This window comes from Antechinus flavipes, chromosome 2, assembly GCF_016432865.1.
Source record: "Antechinus flavipes isolate AdamAnt ecotype Samford, QLD, Australia chromosome 2, AdamAnt_v2, whole genome shotgun sequence".
NCBI classification, from domain to species: domain Eukaryota; kingdom Metazoa; phylum Chordata; class Mammalia; order Dasyuromorphia; family Dasyuridae; genus Antechinus; species Antechinus flavipes.
The window spans coordinates 257,044,958-257,070,115 of NC_067399.1; the positions used below are offsets into that span (position 1 = coordinate 257,044,958).

Consider the following 25,158-nt stretch of genomic DNA (forward strand, 5'->3'; position numbering starts at 1 on the left):
CTTGGAGAGAAGGCTTGGGTCGAATTCAGGACTGGGGATAAGGAAGACTACAGATTCAGATAGAGCCTCTGACACTAGCTGTTCAACAATGGACAAAGCATTTAACTTCTCTAAAATTTGGTTTCCTCATGTGTAAATAAGGAATGACAACAACATGGTAGAATCTACCATAGAGTTAGCTAGATGGCACAGTGGATAAAGGACTGAGCTTGGAGTGAGAAAGATTTGAATTGGAATCCCTTCTAAGACACTTACTAGCTATGAGATCTGGGACAAGTCACTTAAGCTTTATTTATCTCAGTTTCCTCAACTGCAGAATGGGAAACAATAATGGCACCTACCTTCCAGGGTTATTGCTATAATTAAATGAGATAATATTTGTAAATAAATTAACTCAATGTCTAGAACATAATAGGCACTTAAAAATGGTTGTCATCTTGCCTTATTTCTTTCTTCTCTCCTTCTTTCCTTTCTTCTGCCCTCTCTTTTTCCTACTTTCCTTCCTTCTTTCTCTTCTTTTTTCCTTTATCTCTTCCTTCTTTCCTTCTTTCTTTCCTTCTTCCTTCCCTTTCTTCTTGTCTTCCTTCCTTCCATTTTCTCTCTCTTTTCTCTTCCTTTCTTCTACTCTCCCTCTCTCCTTTTTCTTCCTTCCTTCCTTCCTTCCTTCCTTCCTTCCTTCCTTCCTTCCTTCCTTCTTTGTATCCTTCCCCTATCCTTCACTTTTTTCCCTCCTTCTTCACAGGATTGTTGTGAGGTTCAAATCAAAAGAAATAATATATATTAAGTGCTTTGCAAGTTTTAAAGCCATATTCAAATGTCAGCTATCATGTTTCATCAAATATTTCTTGGCAGAGGGGACAGAAAACTGGCTTTGGCAATAGAACTGTATTTAAATCTTTCATCTGAAGCATACTGACTATATGACTTTGGGCAAATAATTCTTTTAAGTCTGAATTTCAGAGAAGGTACTGACTTGCATTAGTAGAGATAGTTTTCTGTTTGGGGAGCCCTCTATTATCAGTGAGATCAATGAGGGGTGTATTCAGTGTTCAGAGGTCTAAGACCTCTGATGTGAGGCTTGCTGAGCCCTCTTCAGGGTTTCTCATTCATCTTTGGTGTCCACCTCATTCACCAAATTCTTACTTGTGGCTCTAAGAAACTATAGTATGTGTAGCAGTCATTGGAAAAATCACGTTCAATGGGCTAAATCAATTTGAAATAAACCCAGAGAATTAGGGGGATGTCTACTCCAAGCATGTGAAGACTTTTCAAAGCAGAATGGGTAGATGATTTCTAGTCATATGAAAAGATGCTCTAAATCACTATTGATTAGACAGATGCAAATTAAGACATATCTTAGATAACACTTTACACCTCTCAGATTGGCTAAGATGACAGGAAAAGATAATGGTGAATATTGGAGGGGATGCAAGAAAACTAGGATACTAATGTATGGTTGGTGGAATTGTGAACTGATCCAACCATTCTGGAGAGCAAACTATATCAAAGGGATATAAAACTATATATACTTTTTGATCTAGCAATGTCTCTACTGGGTTTGTATACCAAAGAGCTCATAAAGGAGGGAAAGGGACCTACGTGTGCAAAAATGTTTGTAAGCAGCTCTTTTTTTTTAGAGCCAAGGAACTAGAAATTAAGTGGATGCTCATCAGTTGTGGAATGGCTGAATAACATAGTATAATGAAATAATGGAATATTATTGTTCTGTAAGAAATAATGAGCAGGCTGATTTCAGAAAAGCCTGGAAAATGAAGTGAAGTGAGTAGAACCAAGAGAACATTGTACACAGTAACAAGATTATGTAATAATCAACTGTACTGGACTTGGTTCTTTTCAACAAGGATGATTCAAGACAATTCCAGTAGACTGGGGATGGTAAATGTCATCTTTATCCAGAGAACTATCAAGACTGAATATGGATCAAAGCATAGTATTCTCACCTTTTTGTTTTTGTCATTCATTTGCTTATTTTTTCTTTCTCATGTTTGTTTTGCCTTTTAAGTTGATTTTTCTTGTACAGCATGATGAATATAGAAATAAGTTTAGAAGAATTGGACATATTTTATCTACTTGCTGTTTTGGGGAAGGGGGAGGGAAAAGGCAGGGACAAAAATTTGGAATATAAGATTTTGCAAGGTGAATGCTGAAAACTATTTTTGCACATATTTAGAAAAATAAAATACTTTAAAAGTGTCAGTATTAAGAAAAAATGGATGAATGAGAACATTTTGTTCCAATGATCATGAAGGTGGATGAAGCTGGCACACTGGCATGCTTAGAGAGCTTGGTCAGGCATCAAAGACACCAAGGTCATTCACTGCATTCCAGGCCATCACCAGTCATCTTGATTTTTGTCCTGCCACTGGACTTGGATGGCTCTGGAGAAGAGTGTGAAACAAGAAGTGACTGTACAACTCTATCTCACTTAAATCCAAATTCGTGAGCAAGTCACGATGTCACTCTGTGATGCCATTGGTCCTCTTTGAAAATGAAGAACAAACAACAGCAGTATCAATGGAATCATCTATCCCTATCTCTCTCCTTATTCCTTCATGTTCCGTTGGTAACACATGTCCTGGTATGTGATACCTGCCCAGTCTCTTTGCTGGTTCAAGGGGAAAACCAGCGTTCATCCTTTCCCCGAACAATGGGATTCTTCTATACTAAAAGCATTTGCTTTTGGGGATACTGCCACCACACTGGGCTACTTATTATTCCACCCTATCAGTGAGCTGACATGTGGACAGGACTAAGTGAAGGCTCTGGCTCTGCTTTTGGTGGGCCAAAGGTATTATACATGCATGCTTACAAAATTGTCCAGCACTACTCATCTGTGGGCTGGCCTAGAGGGAAGGGAGATAGGATTGCTGGGTCTGTGTTTTTTGTTTTATGTTTTACTCTAGTCTGTGCTTGGCAATATTGTTGCCATTGGAATCTGGGCTGGACCCAGGTTCTCCTAATTTTCTAGTTCCTTCCTCTGTGTTATAAACTAGATTTCCTGCACTATGGGCATGGAAATGACCATGCACTTGGGATAGGGAAGGCTTATGGGAAGTTTTGCTGTTTCTGTGTGTGCTAGTGATGAGGGCCAGAAGTCATGCTCGCAATTGGGAATTTTCTCACCACCTTCTCTGTGGGTATATAGGATCGATGTTTGAGGCTATGAAGATTTGTGTTGCACATTATGTATTATGTTAAGGTATAAATGCCATCTTTGGCTGTTTTACAGGAAACTCTAGCTGTGTTATGGAGTGTGTAGTGGGCACTGAGGGATATAATTGTGTATTATCCTGAGGGTCATGTTGGACTGTGACTGTGTGGCATGAGGGATTTTAGTGGCCATGAGTATGTTGCTGAAGTCCCATGCTAGATTAAGCTGAGTGTTACTCATGGAGTAGGTAGAGATTTTCATGTTTGGAGGCTCCTTTGAGGTTGCCTGGCTCAGGATTTCCATGATACTCCCTTGGGTCAGGAAACATCAGGAAGAGCCGGAAGGAAGACTGCTGAACAGCCTTGGAGGGACCTGGCCCAGAATCCAGCAATCCAGCAGTGAGAAGGCTGGGAAAGCCTCATTCTGCCTAGAACTAGAGGAAAGAGGAGGAAGGAGCTGGGTGCTCCATGTGCCCTGCCCCAGCAGGGCCTGAAGACCAGGCTCAGTTTGAACAATATTTTTCTATTCTAGTTCCAGTATCCTAGAAAAAGTGTCATCTTGGCTGTGCTATCAAAGGGCACATAGTTTGGAAAAATCATGAGATTGATTTAGTTCACAGTTTAGAAAATTAATATATATATATATATAATAAAGATAGTACAATGTAGTAGACAGAATTCTTACTCAGTTGTGTCCAACCCCATTTGAGGTTTTCCTGGCAAAAATACTGAAGTGATTTGTCATTGCCTTCTCTAGCTTATTTTACAGATGAGGAAACTGAGGCAAATAGAGTTAAGTGATTTGTTCAAGATCATAACAGTTAGTAATTGAAGTCAGATTTGAACTCAGGAAGCTAAAGCTTCTGGACTCTACTGTATTACCTCATAGATAGGGTAAAAGTTCTTAATCTGGGTGTTTGTGAACTTGGCTTTAAATATATGTATGCATGTTTGTGTGAATATATATTTATTTTTACAGTATAATAGGTTTCTTTCATAACCCTATATATATTCAAAACTATTCTTTCAAGAAAGGGTTCCTGGCATGGACCAAAGGGGTAGAGTACATGCCAGAAAAAAAAGTTAAGATCCTCTGGGATAGAATGCTACACTGAGTCAGGAAGTCCTGAGTTAAAAAATTTGCTTCTGAGATTTACCAGCTTTGGGATCCTGGGCAAGTTTCTTTACCTTTTTGAATTTCAACTTCCTCTGAGGCTCAAACTGGGTACAAACTGTGTAAAGCACTTTCTGAAGCTTTGGATAAATGTCAGCCGTTATTATTCTCAGTCTTGGGTCCCTAGTCCTCAAGAGGATTACCATGTTTTTCTCCTCCACCCCCAGATGCTTTTATTTTAATCTTAATTTAGAAATAACTACCTTTCTATCACTGTCTGATTCTTCCTGGGTCTATTTTTGGTCTGTAAATGTGTCAATTTTCTAGAAATTTCCTTTACAGGTCCATGTGTCTGTGCTTATACATTTGTACACACAGTCTGTGTCCCTGTCTATGCATGTACATGTCCAGATGATTTTTTGGGGTCCATGCATTTATGTTTATTTTTGTGACTCTATCTTTATGTATATGTATCTAGGTCTGTGACCGTAGACATAATCTGCATCTCTCTTTTCACGTGTGTATGTGTCTCTATATCATGTTTGTGTTATGCTTAGCCATGTGTTTCTCCATGCCTTTCTACTTGTATATCTGTTTTCTGTGCATGGGCACATGAGGGTAGAGGTCTGATGGGAAGGCGTTAACACCAGCACATAGATATGCAGAATCACAGAATCTGAGAGTTGAAAGCAAGGGTGTGCTGGCCAATTGTTAAATTTTCAGTGACTGAATTTAAATTTTGGAATTTGACGAATGCTACATATCAGCCCTCTCATTCAACTCATTTATACAAGAAAATAATTCTTAATTCCTCTGCTTGAAGATTTATAAGAAGGGACAACCTACTAATTCCACGCACTTTAGAGTTTAATGGAAATAGAGTGGAAAGAGCAACCCAGATAAACAGCTGCTAAGTACTTGACATGTTTCCTGAATGTACATATTAGAAAGTAAGCCCCTTGAGAGTAGGGTTTCGTTTTGTTTTTGTTTTTGCTTTTGCTTTTTGTTTGTTCCCAGCTCTTAGTATAATATCTGACACATGGTAAGCATTTAATAACTTTTGTTGATTGATTGCTTAATTTATTTTATTTTTGGCTAAGTGCATCAATGCAAAGTACAGGAGGCGGGGCATATTTATCATGGAAGGCTTCAATGGAGTTGAGTTTTGCATTAGATTTGGAAGCAGTGGAGGATCATGGAGGTATGGAAGGGTGAAGTAGGCTTGTGAATGACTGTTTCATAGTACCACTCATGACTGATCTTCACACATGTCCCCTGTCTTGACTTCCAGTGAGGAGGATGATTTAATTTGGACTGCCAACATCCTTTGACATACTGCATCCAAAATATTTATGGAGAATTAAGCTTTTTCCCTCCTTTTGCCTAAAACTCCATGGTTGGAGGATTGGAAAGGGGAGCAGTTCCCAGCTCTGCTGCCCCCTTGGGGCCTTGGCTCCCTGCCCAATGGTAGGGTGGGGGTGGAATGAGGTAGGGGCCGCCAGGATGGCTGGCAGGCATCCCCTGGGAGTCAGGAGCAGGAGGCTCAATGTTTCTGGGAATTGTGTGTAGGGAGGGGAAGAAGGGGGGAGTAGTAAGTAGTGAGCTCAGGCCCCAGTCCTCCTGGGATGCCCATTCCCAGACTGGGGGTGGGGTGGGGGACACACAACCCCTATAGTCCATCCTCTCCTTCCCTCTGCCTCCCTGTTGCTGCTTAGACTCTCAACTCCTGGTAGATGAACAAAAGGCCGTTCTTAAAGCCCATTTCCATCCATTGTCTCATTTGATCCCCTGGAGAGCCCTGGGACTCAGGCAGCCCAGGTATTATTTATTATTCCACTTGCCTAGCAAAGTTTTTTGGTAGTGGTGCTGAGACTAGTACCCAAGTCCCTTGTTTCCCAATTCTTGGTTCTTTCCACTATAAGATGCTGATGCTGATGCTGATGCAGTAACAGCAAAGATGACAATGACAGTGATAATAATGATAACAGCTATAACTTATTATATCACATATCATTATAAACACTTCAAGGTTTATAAAGCTCTCTCTCTCTCTCTCTCTCTCTCTCTCTCTCTCTCTCTGTCTTTGTCTCTCTCTGTGTGTCTCTATCTTCTCTCTCTCTTTCTCTCTCTCTCTCGCTTTCTTTTCTCTCTCTCTCTCTCCTCCTCCTCCTCCTTCTTCTTCCTCTCTCTCTCTCTCTTTCTCTGTCTCTGACTCTCTCTTTGTCTGTCTCTCTGTGTCTCTCTGTCACTTTGTCTGTCTGTCTCTCTCTGTGTATGTGTCTGTCTCTCCTCTCTCTCTTTCTCTTTCTCTCTCTCTCCCCTCTCTTTCCTCCTCCTTCTTCTTCCTGTCTCTGTCTCTGTCTCTCTGTCGCTCTGTCTGTCTCTCTCTGTGTATATGTCTGTCTCTGTCTTTCTGTGTCTGTGTCTGTCTTTCTCTATCTCTGTCTCTCTCGCTAACAAAACAACCCTGTGAGATTGGTATCTTCCCCTTTCAAAAGAAATAGGTTCAGGGAAGCTGATGATGACTTGTCACACAGCTAATTAATTTGAGAACTGGGGGTGGAACCCAGGACACCTGATTACAGGCCTGGTGCTTTTCCCATTACACTATGTTTGTTCTCTAGATCATGCTTCTCTTTGACCCTGGCAGGACAGACAGCACTGAACAGGAAGACTCATTTCCCAACCACACCCTGAAAGGTGGAAAGGCATCATGATACAAAGACAGAGTGACAATTTTAAATTTAAGTAAATTTGCCTGAAGATGGACTACAGCAGAAAGCTACTTGAGTTAGGCACAAATTGACAGTGGTGGCCCTGGAGAAGGGACTAGCTCAACAGAGGTAAGAGAGGAGGGGGACAGACTAAGGGAGGAGGGTGATGGTGCTCCAACTTTGGAGTGGATTATGAAGGAAGGGGTGGTTCTTGCATTAATGATGAGGTGTGTGTATATTTTGAATCCTATAGTAAAGCCTGAGGTCTGTCTAGTGGAGGGAGGTGGAGGCAAGCATGGCTGAGATGATTGTACTTATGGGGCTCAGTGTGCCAACAAGGGAGCAGCTGAGATTGCTGCTCTTGGGAGGGAAGTAGCAGCTTCTTACCTCCCCCAACCCAGGGACCACGGGAAGTGTGGCCTGGGGGGGACTCCTGTGTGAGAGTTCAGCAGCCCAGCGCTTCCCACCACTTCCCACTGAGGCTTTATCTGCTGCCCAGCCCTCCCTCCCGGCTCCCAAGCCAGAAGGGAAGCGCCTGAAGCCAGTCTGCTGGGGTCAAGGGCGGGGAGGGAGGCGGGGAATGGACCATAGGCCTGGGACACAAATAGAAAAATAAATGACTTGAGCTTCCTATTTTTCACTAGATGTCGAGAGAAACAGAGAGAGGAAGAGAAAGAGAGAGAGAGAAAGGGAGAGGGGAGAAAGGGAAAGGCAGGGAGGAAGAGAGAGGGAGGGAAACAGAGAGAGAGAGAGAGAGAAAGACAGAGAGAGAGAGAGAGAGAGAGAGAGAGAGAGAGAGAGAGAGAGAGAGAGAGAGAGAAAGAGAGAGAGAGAGAAAGAGACAGAGAGACAGAGGGAGAGAGAGAGGGAGACAGGGAGAGGGAAAAGGAGACAGAGGGAGAGGGAGAGGGAGAGACAGAAACAGAGACAGAGAGATAAGGAGACACACTCGCACGCGGGTGCGCGTGCACACACACACATGCACACACACACAAATAGGGGGTGGAGAGAGGAGCCAAAGGTAAGCCCTGACCATCCCTCAGGTAATTCAGCTGAAACTACTGCTCAGCCAAGCAGAAGTTGGATCCAAGGAAGACAGGGCATGACTGAAGAGGGAGTCCAGTGTGATTCTTTCTTCCTTGTGACTCAAATCTCCATATCCTTTAGTGATGTAGCTTGGAGACAACCTTGTCTCTCAGGAAGCTCTTAGTATGAGGGGAGCAATTATTACCCTGAGTTTCATGGGCACAGATCATACACACAGAAAAAGAGGCAACCTGAGATAGATAACATTCATGTACTCCCATGCTGTGCTAAGGACACTGACTACAATGGGTTTAGGCAGGAAGTTTTTTTTGAAAAACCAAGTTTTGATGGAATCAAGATCTTAGTGAAGTTCTCTAAACTGATTCTCTTGAAACACTGGAAGAGCGAAGTCATAAATGAGAAGGCGGGAAGGAAAGAGATATGTATGGAGTAATATGGATTACTGCACTAGTCTAGGCTGGGCTGAGGTCATGGGAATGGCTAGATCTGCTGGCGCTTGAGGTCCTCCTGAGGATTCCTGCCTCAGCAGGTTGGCCCTGGAGAGGACAGGGTTTGGTTTCCTTTCCATTTTGGAAGTGGTGGGGGAGGGTAAGAAGGCTGACTGAAATTGTTAGGGTCCACAGTCAGGCAAGGCTATTCAACTGTTCCTTAAAACATGGGACAGCCCTGATTTTTATTTTCCTTAGAATAAAAGGCAAGGTAGGAGTCCAGAGGATGGGGATTTTGAAAAATTTGGTGCATGAGTTTTCAAAGGAATTGAGAAGATGGAGAATTTTTTTTTAAAACATGTACAATTCTTCTAAACATATTTCCACATTTGTCATGCTGCACAAGAAAAATCAGATCAAAAAGGAAAAAAAAAGACCAGACAGAAAAAAAAGCAAGCAAAGGACAACAATGACAATATTGAAAATTCTATGTTGTGATCTCCATAGTCCTCTCTCTGGATGCAGATGGCTCTATCACAAAGCTATTGGAATTGGCCTAAAAAGAGCCAAATCCATCATCAATGAGATGGAGGATTTTAAGAAGTTTGGGAGGATGGGAGAATTCTTACAGGAATCTAGAAACTTTAAATTCTTAGAAGTCTGGGAAGATGAAAATTCTTAGTGGGAGATAAAAGATGGAGAAATCTCAGGAAGGTAGGGGAGTAATTTATAGAACAGTCTGCAAAACAGACTTCTTTTCAAATAGATGAAAGGTTTAGATGGACAGGACCATAGATCTGAAAGAACAGGAAAGTTAGTCTGAGGAGCAGAAGTTCTTTGGGGTGCTAGATTCTTGGGTATCAGGATTGGTTGGCCTCTGTGGAGTTTCAGGGTAAACCTGAGTCTACCTTAATCCTTGGGTCCCTCACCCTGAATAAAAGAATAGGGGACTCCTTGGAGTCTAATCAGGGATCTGGGGTGTGATCTTCCTTGCCAGGCTCATACCATAATGTTTCCTGTGCTCCCCACTTCAATCCACTCTGGTCCTATCAAACTCCAAAATGTAAAAACATACTTTTAGTCACCTTTCAATTATCCAAAATAGAGTTTTAGAAACAAAATTCAATTCTAGGGTGTCTTTCCTTTACTTTCTGGCTTATAAGTCTAATTCACTAGTATATTTGTTTAAACTATTCAAGTCAATGAAGTGAAATCCACCGTGTCTGACAATTAAAAAATGATTTTCAGATTCCAGGAAAGAAAAACTTTGGATTGTCAGCATGTTACAATGGGGGAAAAATGCTGCTATTGGAATCAGAAGACTTGTGTTCAAAGATCTCTTCTATTAGTTGTGTGAATCTAGGTAAGTCATTTATTTTCCCTGGGTCTCAGCTAAAAAATATAAGAATTGGGTTAGATGACCTTTAAAAGTACCTTCTAGGTCCAAACCTTACAATTTAAGTTTAGGGATTTTTCTCAGCATGGAACTCCTTCATTCCCATGGGAAATTGAGAGGTTAGACAAGAGCTTCCTGGGAATTCAGAGAAGAATGCAGGAAGGAGATTAGGAGAGGCAGAGAGAAGCCTTGAATTTAGGACCACATCCCCCACCATCATCAGTAACTGGGTGCTGAAAAATTTGAGTGTGGGCCCTAGAACAGCAATTTTGGACATCCCATGAATGAATAAGCGGGGATTCCAAACATCCTGTACATCTCCCTGCAGGATGGAAAAGTGAGGAATATGTGTTTATCCCTCCCCAACAATAGTGCTTTCCAAACCAAATCCCCAAATTCCCCATATTTTCCTAGTATTTTGCCAGGATGTTATCTCTCAGGATCTCTTTAGAATGGTCAGAGAGAAGAGGAGGGTTAAGGAATCAGGTGGGAAAGAAAGTGGCTGAGATTGGAGGTTGTTGGTGGAGGTTAAGGAAGATTTGATTGTCCCTAATTTTTACTCAGACTTTGGAAGGACTAACAAAGGTCTCTTGCTTCCTCATCCCTTTTACCCTTTATGTGGCTCAACACTGCCACCTGAAGGCCTCTGCTAATTACTGCCCCAAGGGGCACTTCTTGGGTCATTCCTAGGCCCTCCTCCGCCGGGGACCCCAAAACTCTAGCACTTACAGAGACCCCGCTGGACACAGCCACCTCTGTGATCTCCAACCTCATCTCCCACATTGCTATTCCAGCTCCTTGCTTCCACTTCCTTCCTCAACTTGAAGGCTACTTTGCCCTTTGGGAGGAAGAGGCAAGTTTTCTATCAGTTGTTGGTTCTAACTATCCATTTGAAGACACTGGGCAAGTTACATATTTATTTTTCCTGATTTTCTTGGTCTCCCCACAACACTTATTGGAGATATTTTCTTTCATTAATTCCATCTTCCTTTCCTACTCTTCTCTATCTTCTTTCAAAGGGGATTTTTAGCTACTTTATAGAAAATAATGAAACTGATAGAAATAAACTCTTTTATGTAACCCTCCTTTATCTCCACACACTACTATAGTAGCCCTAGATTTCATCTCACTTTCTTTTCCTTTGATTTCAGAGAATGAGGTTCTCTTCATTCTTTATTAAGTCTTTCTATCTTCATTCTTGATGACATCTCCTCTTATGTCTTCTAGGATCCCCTCCCCACCATCTTCTTTATTTCTTTCTTTTCTTTCCTTTTTTCTTTTAAATAGTATTTTTTCCAATTACATGTAAAGACAAGTTTAAACATTCATTTTTAAATATAATTTTTGAGTTCCAAATTTTCCCCCTCTTTTCTGTCCTCCCTAAAATACGGTAAACAATTTGATTTAGGTTATACATATCATGTAATATATATCATGTAAAACATGTTTCCATGTTAGTCATATTGTCTTTCATCTCTTTCATGTTCAATCTCTTCCTTTCCAGTGACTCCTAATCCCACTGTCTACAGACTTGACCAATTTCGGCCACTGCTAAATACCTTCCCTTTCCCTCTTTTATCTTTCTTGAACTCCTGTCCTGTACTTCACTGTAGATTCATTTCCACGAATTACTTCATCTTCCTTACTTCCCACTCACTTGTAAACTGCTCTTAGGATTCCATTCAATTAAAACTATTCTCTCCAAGGCCACCAACCACTTCAGACTCCCACGACTAATGCTATTTTTTCCGGTCTTATCCTCCTTGACTTCTGGCCTCTTTACACAAATGTTGTTCACTTTGTCCTTCTTGATTAATCCCTTCTTCCTTGGCAGGAAGACACTGCACCACTGTCCCAAAATGCTATATTCTCCTAGTTCACCTCCTATCTCACTGACCTTGTATGTTTCCTTTTTCTGGCTTCCAACCCCTAAATTCTAGAGTTGTCTGAAGGCTCAGTCCTTGGTCATAGTAGTGTAGGAACAAAATCTCCAAGGTTTTTTCCTTGGAAACAAAAAGACTTGTGTTTCTAGTTTTAATTCTGGTGTCATGAGCCTGGACAACTTAATTAAGTTTTCAGAGATTCAGCTAATTAGTTGTCAAAATAATACATGCACTACCTACCTCAAAGAGTTTTTTTTTTCTGAGGTAATTGGGGTAAAGTGACTTGTCCAGGGTCACACAGCTAGGAAGTGTTAAGTGTCTGAGTCCAGATTTGAACTCAGGTTCTCCTGACTTCAGGGCTGGTGCTCAATCCACTATCTAGCTGCCCCTTACTTCTTCTTCTTTTTTTTTTTTTTAACTTTTTATTGACAGAACCAATGCCAGGGTAATTTTTTACAGCATTATCCCTTGTACTCACTTCTGTTCCGATTTTTCCCCTCCCTCCCTTCACCCCCTCCCCCAGATGGCAAGCAGTCTTTTACATGTTAAATAGGTTACAGTATATTCTAGATACAATATATGTGTGCAGAACCGAACAGTATTCTTGTTGCACAGGGAGAATTGAATTCAGAAGGTATAAATAACCCGGGAAGAAAAACAAAAATGCAAGCAGTTTATATTCATTTCCCAGTGTTCTTTCTTTGGGTGTAGCTGCTTCTGTCCATCCTTGATCAATTGAAACTGAATTTAACTGCCCCTTACTTCAAAGAGTCTTGAAAGAAAAAGAAAGTGCTTAGTAAATTACTGTTTCTCAAATGGTATGGAATAATGGTACCTTTCTCACCTCCAAGCCTTTGTACTACCTGTTCCCTAAACTTGGAATGCTTTTCTTCTTCACCTTGACTTGAGAAAAAGTCCTGAAAATATGCAACAAATTGACTGGAATCCTAGTAATGCAATTTGGCATAAGACTTCTAGTCTTTAAGAGTTACAGATGCAAATACTATCATTCCCATTTTACATACAAGAAAATTGAGCTCCAAGAGATTAAATGCTTTTCCTGGGGCTCTAAGTCCAAAAACCCGAGAGACAAGATTTGATACTAACCTTCCTGATTCCCAAGTCTTATACTTCTTTTTCATTGAACCATATAGTTTCTTCACAATTACAGCTTTGATCTTTCAAAGTTTTCCAAGAGGCACAAGAAAAATTAATAAAAGATAATTACTGGGAAAGTAAATCCCTAACTCTCCCTATCTCCCCATTCTGGTCAATATGGGTAATTTGGGATCATAGGATCAGAGATGTAAATTTGGAAAAAATCTCAGAAGTCATCTGGTCCAATGCTTATTTTAGAGATGAGGAAACTGGCCAGATAAAATATAGAATCTAAAAATGTTGTGTAATAAGTAGCAGAGCCAGATTTAAACATAAATCCCCCCTTACTTCAATGCTTTTAGTATTTATTACACTGCCCCATGATTGTTCCTGGGTCCCTTCAATGCATTTATGACCTTGATCTCTAAAATGTTTGATGATGAATTTCCTACTCTGGAAAAACAATGCTCTAATGCTAACATTAATAATAATACTAGTAGGGGGAGGATTCTGGGAAGATGGTAGAGTAGGTTGGAAAATTTCAAACTCTCCTGATTTTCCCCACAAACAGATCAAATTTGTACCTCATGGTGAACATAGATTGGTGAAACACAAACAACATTTGGGGTAGAACAGGGATCCACCCGGGACCACTTCAGAAGACCAGAAGAAAGACTCCAGGACAGGGTTTAACCTGTATGAAGTATAAACACCTAGCTCCATAGAAACAGCCAGCCTGGACTAGCCAGGTTTGTCTGGAGCCTCACTTGGAGCCACAGGAACTTTGACCTCCCAGATAACATGGGGAACTGGGGGTCTGAGTCTAGGACAGAGGTGTATCTATCCTGTAAGTGTAGTTGGACTGCTGAGACATGGCCTGGACAAGAAGGAACCAGCACATCTGGTGAGTACAGAAAGAGTGGAGTAGGGATGCTGCTGGCTGCGGGCATTTGCAGGAGGATGGGGTTTTTGGTTTGGGTTCAGGTCAGAGGGTACAGCTGAAGTGAAGCTAGAAGCACCATCCCCCAACCCCAGGATTAGAGATGAACAGGCAAAGAAGAAAGAATCTAACCATAGAAACTTACTATAATAATAAGGAAGTCCAGGGTTCATCTTCAGAAGAGGACAGTGAAGTTAAAAAAGCCTCTTGTACCCCAAAGAGTAACACTAAATGGCTCCCTGCCCAGAAAAAAATTTATAGAAGAACTAAAAAAAGACTTTAAAAATCAAGTTAAAAAAGATTGAGGAAAAATTAAAAATATATATAATAAAATAAAAATAATCAAAAAACCCCAGGAAAATTATGAAAAAAAAGTTAACCAAGTTATACATAATGCATATATATACATATGCATATATAATACATATACATATACAGAGTCTTAAAGAAGAAAATAATTCTTTGAAAATAGAACTGAGAAGCTAGTAAAGAGACCAAGAAATAGCAAAAAAAAATAATGAAAAAATAGAACAGAATAACATGAATAACAGATCAAGAAGGAAAAATATAAGAACAATTGGATTACCTAAAAACTGTGACAAAAAAGAATCTTGACACAATAATGCAGGATATAATTAAAGAAAATTATTCTGGAATGATAGAACACGAGGGGAAAGTAGAAATAGAAAAAAATCCACCAATCATCACCTCAAAGAGATTCTTTATAGAAAAAAACATATTATTGGCAAAATTTGAAAACCCCAGAACAAAGAAAAATTTTTTCAAGAAACAAACAAAAAATTCAAATATGATGGACCTACAATTAGAATTGTACATAATTTATCAGCAGCCAAAATAAAAGACTGCAGGTCCTGGAATAATATAAAATAGCAATCAAAAGAACTAGGCCTGTGGTCAAAAATATAATGTCCAGCAAAATCATCCATAATATTGAGTTAAAAAAAAGGACATTCAATGAACTTGCAGATTTTCAAGACTTTCAACCAAACCTGAACTTAATTGAATATTTAGAAGAACTCAAAAAGACTTTAAAAGTCAAGTAAAAAAGATTGAGGAAAAACTAAAAAAAAATATATATATATATATAATAAAAATAATAAAAAAACTCCCAGGAAAATTGTGTATGTGTGAGTGAGAATATATGTGTATGTGTGTGTGTGTGTGTGTGTGTGTGTGTGTGTGTGTATGTTTAATTATAACTAGCTTATAGTTAGAGAAGGTGGAGGGGGGGGGAAATGAAAAGGAAAAAAAAGAATAAAGTAAAAAGTGCACAGCAAAGAACAAAAGAATAACCTATAAGAGAAGCAAAGAAAAGATGGACATTTATGAATATGATTTTTTCTATTATCATATATGCTTTCTTGAAATGGATATTGTTATATATTTTGAATCCTCCCTGATGTTCTGCTGACAATATTTGTTTTGTTTTTTTATTTTCTTTTTGTCTTTTTGTGTTTTGTTTTTTCTTATTTTGTACTTAGTTCAATAAAAATAATATAATAATAATAATAATGACAATTATAACTCAGATTTAAATAGTGCTTTAGGCTTTGCAATGTGTTCCATATGCTTAATTAGCTGATTGTGCAGCATATTTAGAAAATGTTTTCTATCATGTCTATTACTTAGATTCAGAAAGATAAGTCCAAGGATTGAGGAAACAGTAAATAGTTGTCCATTTATTTCCTTAAAGAATTTTAGAGATTTAAGTAAAATTAACTGAAACAATTAGCAACTTCAATAAAATAGGAGGATCTAAAATAAATCCATAAAATCTGTTAATAAAGGCTAGCAGCAAATCTAGAACAGAAATTCCATTCAAAATAACTACAAAATGTTACTATGCTGTAAGATATGATGAGCTGACTGATTTTAGAAAAATATGGGAATATTTGCATGAAATAATGAAAAGTGAAATGAGCATAAATAAGAGAATACTGTATACAGTAATATTGTTTGAAGAACAATTGTGAACAAGAAGTTATTCTGAGCATTATAAATTCTCATATCAATTACAACGGATCTATCAAAGGAAGATGTTATTCACTTTCAGAGAAAGAAACCAATAAATAGAAGTATGCATAGTGTAATTTTACATATATTTATAAATCTGTGTCAGATGATAATCTTCTCTAGTATAAGGTGGGAAGGGGAGAAGACAGTTCAGAACTTAAAAGGTAATTAAAAAACCCACATAAAATTAAATTTAAAAAAATGAAAGAAAAACAAAAATTCCAAATAGTAGAGCTCTGTTCTCACCTGGAAAGTGTATCCAAGCATTTCTTCGTATTCCTCACTTTAGGTAGTGTGGGATAATTTGATTTATTCTATTAACCTCTACTCTTATAAAAAAGATTCCAAAGATATAAAATTTAAATAATTTATCCCCTAACCATGATAGCCTTCTTTTCTATTGTTGGTCACATATCCTTTTAGAATAATGGAGTAAATTGTGAATCTAATCCTAATTTCTTCCAGACTGCTTTCCAATTTTGTCAAAAGATTTTTGTCAAATAAGGATTTCTGCCAATTGTAACTTTAGGTTTATCAAACAGTATGATATGGTACTCATTGTTTCTAAGTCTTATTTACCTAATCTGTTTCATTAATCAGCTATTCTGCTTTTTAAATCAATAGCAAATAGTTTTCATAATTTCTGCTTTGTAATATAATTTTAAATATTGCTGCCAGACCCCCTTCATTCCTAATTTTCAATCAATCTATCCATTGAGATTCTTGATCTTTTGTTTATCCAGATAAATTTTGTTTTCATTTTTTCTTGTTCTATAAAGAAACTCCCTGTAGTTTGCGTGTATGGAACTGAATAAGTTAATTAAGGTAGTATCATAGTTTTTATTATACTGCCATATCCAACCATGAGCAAAATTTCTCCAATTATTTTATTCTTAATTTCCTTATCAATTTAATAGGATTTTTTAGTTTTTGTGTTGTTGTTTTTTGCGGGGGACGCAGAGAACAAGCCATTTTATGTAGAACAGAAGGTTTAAATTTGGAGATATTGGTTGTTTATGATCAAACTAGATCAAATGTCAGTCAAACAAATATTTATTAAGTCCTTACTATTAAGTCCTTACTATAGGTCAGGCTCTGCATTAAGCAGTGTAGATACAAAGCTGGGCAAAAAATAATACTGCTATCATGGAGTTCACAGTCTTGCATATATATGATATAAGAAATCATATAAATATATTATGAAGGGTATATATGTATAGCTTTGATTTAATAATTACCTATATAGAGTTATTAGATATTATGTATTATGTATAAGAGAACATATATTAATATAATTTACACATTATGTCATATACATATTATATAATTATATGCAACACACAATATGATAGAATTATATACTGCATGCATATATAATACATATGATATATAAAATATACACTATTATATTTTATATGTAGGACTATATAGAGAATTATTGAATCAGAGGATATGAATATTTTAGTGATTTTTCTCACAAATTTAAAATTATTTTTGAGAAACATTGGATTAACTTAATAGTTTCACCAGCAATGGATCAGTTTTTATGCCTGACTTTCTATAGCCCCTTCAAGGTTATCTTTTTTCATCAATGTTGAAATGATGACTATGAAATCATCACCAACATTCTAATTGTGTGTTCTTTAAGAACAGGGACTATTTCATTTTTATGTCTCTCTAATAGCCTAGCACAGTGAATTTGTATTTCTCTATTAGTGATTTTAAACATTTTTTCATTTAAATGAACTTTTAAATATGTTTTTCAAGAGATGCCCACCAATTGGAGAATGGCTGAATAAACTGTGGTATATGAATGTTATGGAATATTATTATTCTATAAGAAATGACCAGCAGGATGAATACAGAGAGGCTTGGAGAGACATGCATGAACTGATGCTAAGTGAAATGAGCAGAACCAGGAAATCATTATACACTTCAACAACAATACTACATGATGATCAATTCTGATGGACGTGGCTCTCTTCAACAATGAGAGGATCCAAATCAATTCCAATTAATGTGTAATGAACAGAACCAGCTACACCCAGAGAAAGAACACTGGGAAATGAGTATGGACCACAACATAACATTTCCACTCTTTTTGTTATTGTTTGCTTGTATTTTTGTTTTTCTTCTCAGGTTATTTTTACCTTCTTTCTAAATCTGATCTTTCTTGTGCAACAAGATAACACTATAAATATGTACCCATATATTGTATTTAACACCTACTTTAACATATTTAACATGGTTGGGACTACTTGCCCGCTAGGGGAGGGAGTGGAGGGAAGGAGAGGAAAAGTTGAAACAGAAGTTTTTGCAAGGGTCAATATTGAAAAATTACCCATGCATATGTTTTGTATATAAAAAGCTATAATAAAAAAAGAAAATAAAAAGTAAAATCTAAAAAATGTTTTTCAAAATATTTTTGCTTTTTTATGAATTTGTTTTTCTTTAATTACTAACATATATAAATTAGCTTACTTATTCAGTTTAACTGAATAATTCCTATAGCTTTGTTAACTGCTATGGGTTTGTGTAAGATTTTACTACTTATTTTGCAAGTTTGTTTTGATGATTATTTAAAAGAAAAAGAAAAAGATTATGTTCTAGAATGTCAGGAACTGAATTACTCACTATTTTGAAAAAAATCTTATGTTTTTCTCTTTGAAAATTTGTGCCATATTCACTGATCACTAAACCTGTGGCACCTCTCCCTGTTTTTCAAAGGTCATCTATACCAATCCAGAAATTATTTAATTCTCTTAAAATCTGGTACTAAGGACTGAACTCACTGGAGGCAATTATATTCCTTCTGATTTCTTCACTTACTTCAAGTTCTGATTCCTTGTTCTTTTTCCTGTTTCCTCCTCACCCTCAATTATTTCTCTTTCTATTTTCCTCTTCATAGTATAGTGGGCTGTATGACCAGAATTTCTTTCTTGAGAGCCTATTGACCTGACTCTCGTATATACTCTAATGCCATAAGATATAACTTATGGTTTGATAAGTTTTTAAAAATCCATTATGTTTCAGTCTAGGCAAATGTCAAATTATAAAGTGAATTTTAGTTCACCTTCTTGTCTATTACAAGCTAAGATAGAGTGGTCACTGCCTCCCAAGATTCCTGGAATTTCTACTTCAGCAACAAGTTCTTTCCACTTAGATTGGTCTAGGATAGCTGCTCTTGATTCTCCTTTCATATTCAGAAGGATAAAAATGAACAAAGGGACATTGTGGATTTCCTTACTTACTTTTGATTCAATTCCCTAACCTGAAAAGTGGAAATATTTTTATTATCCATTGTTCAGCATTCCTTTTAAAAAAATCTAATATTACATCCAATTAAATCCAATTACATGAGAAGGTAACAATTTGATATAGATTATATATCAAAATATATAAACATATTAAATATAAATACATAAAAATATTAAACATGTTAAAGTATATGTTAAATACAATATATGTGCAGCATTCTTATGAAGAAAGTTCTTTGTAAAATGCTAAATTGGTATAAACATATGATCTATAAATATTGGTTCTCTTTTCTATACTCTTTGCCAGTGAAACTTTTGACTTCATTTATCATGTTTATAATGACGGCTTGAGCCCTTACATCTTCCCGAAACTTCAGTGCCAAATGTTCAGCAGCCTGCTTGTACATGTTTGTACCTAGAGGAATTTCTTACTCAGAATATCCTTAACAAAAAAAAGAAATGTTTTATATGTTGTCAGGGTACTCTGTTATATATTTGAGGTGATAGGAAAACCCAGAATCATAGCATCACATAGTCCAACATCCTCTTTTTCCAGAAGAGGAAACTGAAACCCAGAAAAGTGAATTGATTTATCTAAGTCAAGCCAGTACTAAGTGTCAGATTTGAGATTCAAAACTCAGATCTGTGTGAAACTTTTGGGGATGCCCAACTTGAAAGGTAGGCAGTCATGTTTGGAGGAAAAATAGAATCTCAAATGTTTGTAATAGTGATCAGTTTATTCCTAATCAAGTTAGTTTATAAGCACTTATTAATTATAATAGCAAATAATTACGCAGTGCTTCCCATGTGCCAGATATTGTGCAACCAGCCAGTGATATTGAGGTGTGCTGGGTACTTAGGCCTTTCCCTCAGGGTAATAGCTGTACTCTAAGATCAGGAGATGGAATTATGTAATTGGCATAATTATGTAATTTGCATAACACTAATTATATAATTGGACAGCTGAGATTGTCAACATGTTCAGTTTGCTCAGTGATTGAGATGAGCCTATCTATGTCATTTCAATTCCAAATCCATATCTTTTCATTTTGTACTTATTTTCTTGGAAGAAATGTTCCAATTCTTTTCTTTTAGTTTGGGGGAGTGATTACTTTGCAAGTTAGTGGTTAATGTAGCAACAGATTCTAGGCCGATCCTTTGCTATTCTTGTAGAACTTGACATGACACAATGGATTATGGGTACACTACCCATTGCTACCTTGGAAGTTGTTGCTGTTCAGTCATTTCAGCCATGTCCAACTCTTTGTGACCTAATATGGAGTTTTCTTGGCAAAGATACCAGAGGGGTTTGCCATGTCCTTCTGAGTTCATTTTACAGATGAGGAAACAGAAGCAAACGGGGTGAAGTGACTTGCCCAGAGTCACACAGCTATAAGTATCTGAGACCAGATTTGAAATCGGTAGATAAGACTTTAAGACTCTAGTCCTGGAGTTCTATCCACTGGACCTATATTACCCCAATGGCCTGTAAGAACATGTGAAATTGTTTTTTCCCATTTGAAACATTGCCGTTTTTAGGCAGAACAAGAGAAAACTACTGCCTGACTTGATGTAACTATATCTATTTACATATTGCTTGTTTCTAGAATATTCCAACTATTCCCAACTGTATACTATCCTTCATCTGTCTTTTTGTCTTCTCAGGCTAGTATGAAAAAACTACAATGTAGAGATTTTGTCCAGATCAAAAAAAAAAAAAAAAAAAAAAAAAAAGACAAAATCTTGTCCCAGGGTGGACAAGAAAACCTGAATATGGTATTCATTTTTATGTCCATAGTCTGGCTGTTGAAATAATGAAATATAAAGTGCCTTAGATAAATAAGAAAACAGAGAATTGAATCAATTCTTAAATACTGCTTTTGAAAGCTGATTTAAAAAAAATATTCATTTTATTTTTATTACATTTGAGTTCTCAGCTGCCCGTTTCCTTTTCCCTTTCTCCTCCCAACCCTGCCCTAGAAAAGGCTAACATCTGATACAGATATGAAACTATAAAATAATAGTTCCATGTATCAGTTCTTTCTCTGGAGATGAATAGCATCTTACTTCATAGCCTTTATAGTTGATTTGAATATTCATATAATTCAGAATAGTTTAATTATCCATATTTCTTCTTCAAACACTACTGCTGTTACTGTGTACAACCTTCTCTTGGTCCTGCTCATTTTACTCTTCATTATTTCACTGACATTTTTCCATGTTTTCCTAAAATCAAAACTACTCAACACTTCTTAAAATACAGTAATAGTCTATCATAATCAAATACCAAAACTTATGCTGCTGTTCCTCATTTGATAAACATCCCCTCAATTTGCCACCACAAAGAGAACTTGACAAAGTTCTCCATATATTTGAGATATGAGACTTTTATTCAAAAAACTGTCTATTAAATTCCCCTCCCTCTAATTTTCTGCTTTCTAATTTTTGCTATGTTGGTTTTTGTACAACTCCTTTTTAATGTAATCAAAATTATTCATTGACATCTCATAATGCTCTTTTTTATAAACTTTTCTTCTATCCATATGTTTAATAGGTAATATATGTTCTTCTGATTTACTTCTAATATCTCGCTTTATGTCTAAGACATGTGTCCATTTTAATTCTATCTTGTTAATTCATAAATCTATAATTTCTGTCAGACTGCTTTTCAGTTTTCCCCACAGTTTTTACCATACAGTGAATTCTTATCCTGGAAACTTAAATCTTTATATTTATCAAACACAAGGTACTATGATCATTTACATTGTGTATTATACTTTATTCCAAAGCTTCTTAAAGTGTTGGTTGCAATGAGGTGGTGTGAAATGTAAAAATAAATAAGCACATCTATCTCATTAATGTGGTAATTTGCTTTCATTTTTAATAAATGGTAAAATTATATGTATATTAAAGAATTGTTTTAAAATAAATTTATTATTTATTATCAGTAAATGTTTGATTTGTACACTTTATTTTATATTTCTATATATCCAGAGTTGTATAAAAATTTCTCCAGTAAAAAGGGCTTGCAAATGGAAAAAGTTAAAAAAGACTTGCTCTATTCCACTGATCTACCATTTTATTTCTTAGCCAGTATAAGATAATTACAATTTAATATAATTTAAGATCTGGCACTGCTAGATCTCTTTTCTTCACATTTTTTCCTCATTTTCTTTGATATTTTTGATATTTCATTCTTCTAAAATTTTTTTTAGCAATTTAATTGGGATGATACTAAGTAAATTAATTTAGGTAGAATTGTCATTTTTATTATATTGACTATCTACCCATGAACAGTGAATATTTCTCCAATTATTTAAATCTGACTCTATTTGTATAAAAAGTGTTTTATAATTATGTTCCTGGGTTTGTCCTGAAAGATTCTTACGTTGTCTGTGGCTATTTTTATACTGTTTGTAGCTATCTTAAATGAATTCTCTCTTACTATCTATTCTTCCAGGGTTTTATTGTTAAGAAAAAATGCTGATGATTTAAGTGGTTTTATTTTACATCCTGGTACTTTGCTAAAGGGTTTATTCTTGGAATTTAGATTCCCTAATCTCCAATCCCAACTATCTGATCCAAATATTCCTGGTAGTAAGGAATAGTTAGTCCTTCACTGAGTTATGATATTCTGAGTATGAGGGAGAGGAGCTAAAAGGGAGCTGAGAATCTAATTCTCTGTTGGGCATACTGACCTTCTGACTTCCTTTAAATCCCAACTAAAATTCCCTTTTACTAGAAAACTTCCTCTACCTCTCTTAATTCTAGTGCCTTCCCTCTATTAATTACTATGTATCCTGTATATGGTTTGCTTGTGTGTATTTGTTTGCATGTTGTTTCTCCCATTAGATTGTAGGTTCCTTGGGATTGGTAGTGTCTTTTGCCTCTTTTAGTATCAAAAGGATTTAAGCATAGTGCCTGGCACATAGTGAGTACTTAATAAATTTTACTGATTACTTTGATTCCCCTCAATTTACAAATGAGAAAAGTAGGGCCCAGAAAGGGAGAGTAAGGTACAAAGTTAAAGTTTAGCAGAGGAAAATTTTAACTTAGATCTTCTGTCTCCAAAAATAGTACTTTTTCAAATTCACCACAATGTAATAAGACTGGGCTAGACTGTCCAGGAAGATGGACAGTCTGCTTAGAAGGTTTTAAAAATAAAGATAAGCAAAGGACTGCGAGTCATCCTGGGTTGTTGGGTAGGCACAGTAGAGGCTAGATTGTTTAATAGCAGGTTAAAGGAATCATAGTAGGACAAAGATTTTCATCTTGATGAAACAAATTAATAACCTTGAGAGCGTGTATTGCAACCAGTACACACACTAACCTTTGTAGGGATCCTTGCAGTCATATTCTTAATAGTTTCTTTCAGTGAATCTTTTCCTATTTGAGTAACTTCTTGAAGAGCAAACCCTAAACTTCCTTGGGGTGCCAACTGGCATCAGTGGAGAAGGAAAAGAGGGGAACAGAAGTTTCTGAATTCAGGGCTAAAAATAAGGCCCAGAAAATTGATGTTGACCTAACATAGAGAAAATTGAGACTGAAGGTTCAGTGCTTAAAATTCAACACTTCAGTAATTGTGAAAAATGTAAGGTTTGAGAATCTATCTTGGGGAGTTTCAGTTCCTGTTGTGATGATTCCTTGAGTAAGTGAAGGTTCCTAATTGTGGGATTATTCATATTTCCAAAATCATGCTTTTCTATTCCCCAACAAATCCAACTTCAAAACTTAACCATCCAATTTATCCAACTCATCACTCAGCCTTAAACTTCAATAGTTTCTGACTCTTTCCTCTTTTCTCCTGTAGTCCAGTGTGATCAGTGGCCAAAACTTGTCCCGTTTTCTGAAATGTCCTGAGTTCTGTGTCTTTTTATTCCCAAAGTCCCATTTTAGTCCAGGACTAGATCCCATATTCCAGCAGCTTCTTAGTTTGCTTTCCTGCTTCCCACCAGACTTGAAAAGCCTGCCAGACTAATCTTGTAACTAGCTCCCCCTTCTCCAAACCCCTCTCCACACCTCCCTCCCTTTTCCAGATAAAAATCCAAACTCTTTAATTTGTCATTCACTTTTCCCCCAACCTTATAACATCGGGCTGTACTTTTCCAGCTTTATCTATCAATAATAATGTCTTGCATTTGCGTCCTCCTATCTCCTGCAAAGTCTTAGCTTCATTCCAGCTCTTCATACTTTTTTATTGTTCTTTTGCTGGATCTTCCCACGGGCTCTGAGAGTTCTAGATTGGGGATGGCGATGGAGTCAATGGGAATGTGGAGTACTGTGCGATAAGATATAAGGCAGAATGTTTCTGTTACGGGAGATCCGGGACCTGGCAGGAGATGTCTGCTTCTGGGGGCTCCGGGATGGAGAAGGGGGTGTCTGTTTGTCTTTGAGGGCTCCCGGAGGGGGTGTGGTGGTGTCTGTCTGTCTTCCGCTGGGAGCTCCGGGACCAAAGGCAGGGGCCTTTGGCAGCTCCTGGATGATGCGGGAGGAAGAGAGATCATAATATCTTTTCTTTCCCCAGCCTGCCTTTCATTCTCCACTCACTTTCCACTCCTGTCAAGCTCCTTCTTGGGTCTCGACCTTCAGCCTGATTCTCCTGAGCCCTATTCTAAGAAGACTCTACCCATTATCTTCCTTTCATAGAAACACCTCCAACCCACCACAGCAGCGAAGATTCTGCAGCCTCAGTGGACTCCCACGAGTTAAAGTTCCCTATGCGAAGGGGACTGTGGGCCTTGGAGTCTTCCCGTAATGCGGAAAGGCGATAGATGGCAAGTCAGAAACCACGCTTCCCACAGTGCTGTGCGAGGGCAAGTTCTTCTGGTAGACGCGAGCCTGGGCTGGGAGGAGCGGGGTAGGCGCGGGAACTACATGTTCCAGGATGCAGCGCGGCGGAGCCGCTGAGCCTGAGGCGTTTGAACGGCTGCTCTCCCGCCCGGGCTCTCACGGGCAGCGGCGGCTGCGTGGTCGTCGCTGGGAGCCGGGGGCGGGACAGGGCGAGCATCTCTGGGCCCGGATTGCGGCAGCTGGAGGAGGAGCCCCGGGCCAGGCGGTGCGGCGGCGGCGGCGGCGG

At 37.7% G+C, this 25,158-nt stretch overlaps 1 long non-coding RNA gene across 2 annotated transcripts; it reads left to right on the forward strand.

The window, feature by feature from the left end:
• The first annotated feature begins 6,947 nt into the window (after positions 1–6,947).
• LOC127552475 (uncharacterized) lies at positions 6,948–14,142 on the forward strand. Of its 2 annotated transcripts, none has more exons than XR_007951402.1 (3): positions 6,948–7,128; positions 9,723–9,837; positions 13,423–14,142. It is a non-coding gene; the product is annotated as an uncharacterized LOC127552475 (long non-coding RNA). The 2 variants fall into 2 exon arrangements; XR_007951401.1 differs by lacking the exon at positions 6,948–7,128 and adding an exon at positions 7,860–8,020.
• The last annotated feature ends 11,016 nt before the right edge of the window (positions 14,143–25,158 follow it).